This window comes from Austrofundulus limnaeus, unplaced genomic scaffold (genome assembly GCF_001266775.1).
Source record: "Austrofundulus limnaeus strain Quisiro unplaced genomic scaffold, Austrofundulus_limnaeus-1.0 Scaffold127, whole genome shotgun sequence".
NCBI classification, from domain to species: Eukaryota; Metazoa; Chordata; class Actinopteri; order Cyprinodontiformes; family Rivulidae; genus Austrofundulus; species Austrofundulus limnaeus.
Genome location: NW_013952529.1, coordinates 501,962 through 508,092, shown reverse-complemented (window position 1 = coordinate 508,092; position 6,131 = coordinate 501,962).

Here is a 6,131-nt window from a genome sequence, read left to right as displayed (position 1 = left end):
GTCTTAATGTGAGGTCAGAGTCTTAATGTGAGGTCAGAGTCTTAATGTGAGGTCAGAGTCTTAATGTGAGATCAGTGTCTTAATGTGAGATCGGGTCTTAATGTGAAGTCAGGGTCTTAATGTGAGATCAGGGTCTTAATGTGAGATCATGGTCTTAATGTGAGATCAGGGTCTTAATGTAAGTTCAGGGTCTTAATGTAAGGTCAGGGTCTTAATGTGAGACCATGGTCTTAATGTGAGATCAGGGTCTTAATGTGAGATCAGAGTCTTAATGTGAGATCAGTGTCTTAATGTGAGATCAGGTCTTAATGTGAAGTCAGGGTCTTAATGTGAGATCAGGGTCTTAATGTGAGGTCAGAGTCTTAATGTGAGATCAGTGTCTTAATGTGAGATCAGGTCTTAATGTGAAGTCAGGGTCTTAATGTGAGATCAGGGTCTTAATGTGAGGTCAGAGTCTTAATGTGAGATCAGTGTCTTAATGTGAGATCAGGTCTTAATGTGAAGTCAGGGTCTTAANTTTCACCCTGTGTGTGTGTGTGTGTGTGTGTGTGTGTGTGTGTGTGTGTGTGTGTGTGTGTGTGTGTGTGTGTTGGCGCCAGCTCCACAGGTGGAAGGAAGCGCTCGGCGGGTCAGAACAATATTATTGTTGCTTCCATCCTGATAAACGTCTCATTAATTTGTTCTGAAACAATCGAGAGACGAAGCAGCTGCTGCTGAAGGACCGCCAGTATTCACAGTCCAGGACCTGCAGGTTAGGTCTGAGGACCTGGGTCCGGTCGGTTCTAAGGAGTAAATAGAAACGAGAGCTAAGAATCAAACAGAGCCGGGTCGCGGGTTCTGACCCACATCTGAATGTTTTTATTCAAACCAGGGGACACGTTTAGAAAAAGAGGACAAATTTTTATTTCATGTTTGTTGGACTCAAACAATGAGGACGCCCATGTCTGTTAGCAAAATATCCACTGAAGCAGTGGACAGTGACACGTTGGTGCAGTGGACAGTGACACGGTGGTGCAGTGGACAGTGACACGGTGGTGCAGTGGACAGTGACACGGTGGTGCAGTGGACAGTGACACGGTGGGGCAGTGGTTGGAGCTGTGTGTTTCATGCGAGACTCTAGAAGGTTTTTCAAAATAAAATCCAGTTGGTCACTAAAATGATGTTTCTCTGTTAAACCAACAGTTTATTTTAAATCTTTAAACGATTCTGTTAAATTTATGTTTTATTAACTGTTTAAAATGAATTTAATGAATCTGTTTGTTTATTAAGAGTTTAGAATGAATTAAATCTTTATAATAAATCTGAACCCTGAGCAGCTGTTAGACCTGAAGCGTAGTTATTATGTCCACCAACCTTTCAGTTTCAAATAAAAATGTAAAAGAAAACAACCTTTTAAAGTTAAAGTCGTGTCACTGGGGGTGGTCCGGTACGACGGGGTCAAAGGTCAAACTCAGGTCAGGATTTCAGCCTCGGTTCAGATTTTAGAGACAAATAAAACTTTGGAACGATACGAGATCCTGCAGAACATCTCCCAGGATGGGTTCTGAGTCCCTGCTGAGATGATAACAGATCAGAGGATGGAGATAACCTCCAGCTACACACACACACACACACACACACACACACACACACACACACACACACACACACACTGGACCAGAACCCTGATGGGAGCCACACTGCTCCTCCTGGATCCCAGGTTCTAGTCTCCTGGAGCAGCTTGTTGGATATCAAAGCTTTTATTTTGAAATACGAGTTTTCTCCTCAGACGGATCAGAACCAGTCTGCTCGGACCTCCAGAACTAATTTGACATCAGAGGTTCTGGTTTCTTCTCCACACATGTGCTCTTTGTTAGAAAAACGATTTGTCTCCATTTCACAACATCGGGCTGGTTTTACCCTTTTACTGAGAGGAAAGAAAAAACATCAAACATTAAAAAATATCTAACAATAAAACATCAAACATTAAAAATATCTAACAATAAAACATTAAAACATTAAAACATCGTTTTCAAACTTTTAACATCAATAAAATGAGCTTTCATCATCAGATCCTTCGTCCTCATGATGAAGATCTGGTTTCAGTGGATCTCTTGGGGTCCTGCAGTCACCATGGAGCAAAACCTCGAGGAGGAACATCTAGTCTGAGGTGATCCAGTCCATGAAGCATCAGGACCACCTGGCACCATGTGGCAAAGGGTTTAGATCGGACCAGATCCAGGCTGAGTGTGGGACCCTGTGATTGACAGCTGTCAGCAGCTTTTCTTCTTCTCACAGAACAGAGCGGGCTCTGTGAGGAGGAGGAGGAGGAGGAGGAGGAGGAGCAGGACTCCACACGGCCTCAGGTCTTTGTGTGAGTGCCAGGAGGTGTCGGAGCCTCTGCCTGTGTGTGGTTTCCTCCTCGCTCCGCTCTTATTTGTCTGCTGCAGTTGTTCCCACCAGCTCTGGTGAATAGACGCTCCTTTCAGCCTCTGCAGGACGCCTAATGAGGACGGGGGGGGGGGGGGGGGGCGTAATGTCTCAGTGTGTGTCGGTCCTTCAGGCGTCCTCAACTGTCTTCTCAGACTAATGAAATCAGTCATTTTGTCTGAAACACTGCGAACCTGAAACACTCTGCAGTTAACTTCAGGTTTTAAAAACAAGTTTTTACAGATTTATAAAACCTGTAAAGGTGTTTTTCACCTTTTTATTTGGCTGCTTCACTCATGTCGACACGTTATAAACTGTCCCAGATGGAGCCGCAGCTTCAGATTGAAGCTAAATGTTGGAGCAGACTGTAAATCTGTGGTCCTGCTCACCTCTGGGTCCCTGCAGACCGATGGAATCTGAGTGGAGACTGATGGACTCGGTCCAACATGTGGACCTGGCTGTTGTTGCAGTTTGTCAGGACGGACTGCTGAACATCAGATTATTTCATCTGCTTCTGAAAAGGAGGAGAATCAAAGACTGGGATTAGATTCCTGATATTTCTGTTGTTTAAAGTTTGTTTACCATCAAAGTTAAAAAATGGAGCTCTAAGTTCGTCCATTAAACTCCAACAGGTCTCATTATTTCTACACGGTTAGCTTTTCCACAGCCAGGTTCAGTATGGGATCAATCTTGTGCCAACAGTAATTAAATTAGAATTGTTCAGATTGAATCTGAATGTTCATAATTTGAAATTTAATTCATTGGTTTGAAAATGAATTTTACTAAATTGAAACTGAATTTAAAGTTTTGAATTTGACCTATATGTAGAAAATGTTACATTTACATGATGACATCATGGATCAGTCAGCAGCAGCATCTGATCAATATGTGATCCATGATGTCATCATGTAAATGTAACATTTTCTACATATAGGTCAAATTAATCACTGCAATAAAATAACTGTGTCTGTTTTTGTCACTTTTACAGTGGATTGCATCAACTCTGTTACATCCAGAAGGGAAACTTCACCAAAGTGAAACATAAATCTGTGGATCTGTGTTTGATTACTCTGCCTGGCTTTCTCAAGGACCAGGATGTGACACAAAAATCTGAATTATGGAACTGAAAGTGAAAGTAGTCAAACTGAATTTTTAATAAACCAAAATACAGTTTCAAAGCAAATTAATTCAAATACAAAACTTTAAATTCAGTTTCAATTTAGTGAAATTTATTTTCAAACCAATGAATTCAATTTCAAATTATGAACATTCAGGTTCACTCTGAGTGATTCTAATTCAGTTCCTGCTGACACAAAGTTTATCCTATAGTCCAGGTCCAGTAATAAAACTGATTTATTGCCTCGTTAATGAGGAAGCTCCGCCCCCTGTCAGGCTCCCGTTTAGCTCCTGACAGATGTTTACTTTCTGTAAAAGCGCAGCAGCAGGTTGTGTGGAGTTTGTCGCCCCTTTATGCTCCGCCCCTCACCCTGAACCTCGCGGGCCGAGACAAAACCCGCAGCCATCAGTCTGAGCGGACAGCAGCCGTACGTGTCCCACGCTGCTGCACATGAGTGATGGTGAGCGCGCACAAAAGGCAAGACGAGCTTCCATTCATGCGTTCAGACACACAACTTCTGTCACTTCACAAACAGCTTTCAGAAACAACAAAAACCTTAAAAGCTCTCAGAGGTCCTGGAGTTCCCCTGAGCTGAGGCCTCATTAACTCCTCCTGTGGAACAACGAGCACACCTGCAGCTCTGAGCCTTCAGGTACGAGACCATGTGGAGTCAGGGGACAGAAAGGTCCTGAAAGGATGCTCAGAGGTCCTGTTGGACCCACCGTCTCCTCCGCTCTGTCGGCTGCCAGCAGGAGGGATCCTGTCTGAAAGAAGCCGACTGGACAAAAAAAAAAAACTTCAGGAGCTGAAATCCCCAAACAGCGAGTCCAAAGAAGCCAAAACCCAAAGATCTACAGAACTTAAGTGATGTCATTCTGGTTCTGGGTCAAACGTCTTCTGTCGAGCTGCAGCAAAGCTTTCTGTGCACGCCTCACTGGATCAGTCAGTTCTGCAGAACCGTGTTTCATCAGACCATCAGCTGATCATAGGGGAGACCGGGGACAGTTGCAACACTTTTTACATTTGACTCTGTTACTCAGAGATGGTTCAGTTTTAAAATTATGTTTTAGTTTTAAAGTTATTTTTCAGTTTTAAAATTATTTTTCAGTTTCAAAACTTCTTATTTTGAACCAAAGTTTTGAGCCCAGTTTAGCTCCATACTTCTGGTGGTAGCAGACGGTTCTTCATCCTCCAGAGGAGGAAGATGAGGACGGCAGCTGTAGTCTGGGATTAGTCGGAGCAGCTCTGAGGATTAAATAAATCTCTGTCCTGTCAGGTTTGAACAGTTTCACTGTGATCAGTTTGAACTAAAGCGTCGACAGTCTCCTCAGATTTATTTAGAAAAACACAGAAACACGACGATTAGAGCTCAGCCATTTATTTCACATCATTTAAAACAAACATCTGGTTTCTTTCTGGATCATTTTCCACTTGTCACGTCTCAAATATATATATATACAAAAAGAAGTAAAATCTAGTATAAAAGCGAACGCAGAGATCAGAGCGGGGGCGTAAAGCTGACTGAATTAAAGCGTAAAAAACAAACCGAGCTGCTTCTCCAGGTGCAGCCCGACAAGAACAGGTCAGTTAAAAACTTCCCATCGCTCACGTTTCTGTCCAGGATTCAAGAATCTGCTTTTGTTTTTCCTGCAGAGGCTGACGTCTCCCTGAGGCCACGTCTCACTTCTGAAACCACCACCAGCTTTGGAAACAGAACCAGGCTTTTTCCAGTCGAGTGCAAATCAATCAGAAGCAAACTGAAGTGAAAATGAGCTCATCAGGTTCTGTTCAGAAACATCCAGCAGCGTGTTTCTGTTTATTCAGACAGATTTTATTTCAAATAATTGTGTTTGTGGGTTTGACCCAACAGAACTCCCTCCTGGGAGTTAAAACTGTGAAATATTCAGCTGACAGGAAGCAGAAAGCAGAGCTGAAGCTGATCAGATTTGGTATTTTTATGGAGAAAGTCCTGAAAGAGACATGAAAGAGGGCAGATATGTTGGATTAATGTTCAAGGAGCTGCAGATAAAACCGTTTTTATTGCCTTCAGCAGGATCAGATGTTTGTCAGGGAGAAGCTGTAAAACTCAACCTGAGGATGAAACAGAGACGGGCCGATCAGAACCAGAACTGATAAAGAGGATTAAATCAGGAGGGGTTACAGATAAACAGCAGAAAACAGGAGGAGGAGCAGCAGGGAGGAGAAGTGTCAGACAGTAAAACAAGGTCCCTGAACGCACCGTCACCTTTTCACCGTTTCACCGTTTCACCTCATCCTCCTGGAAATAAAATAAAATAAAGTTATGTTTCAGGAGGCAGACAGAACAACCTTTTTCTTTTTTAATGAAAAATCCTGATTAGTGTCAGACAAGTGCAAACTGATTAAAATCATCTAAACTCACTTTTTTTACCTGCATTTATCTGACAGTTTGAGAACTCTGATTCAAGTTAAAGTCAGGAAGTGCTAACCCTAACCCTAACCCTAACCGTATATGTAAACTAATAAGTGCATATGAGTGTGTGTGTAGCTGGATGAATGTAGTCACCATAAATGTGTGTGTGTGTAGTGTATGTGTGTGTGTGTGTGTGTGTGTGTGTGTGTGTGT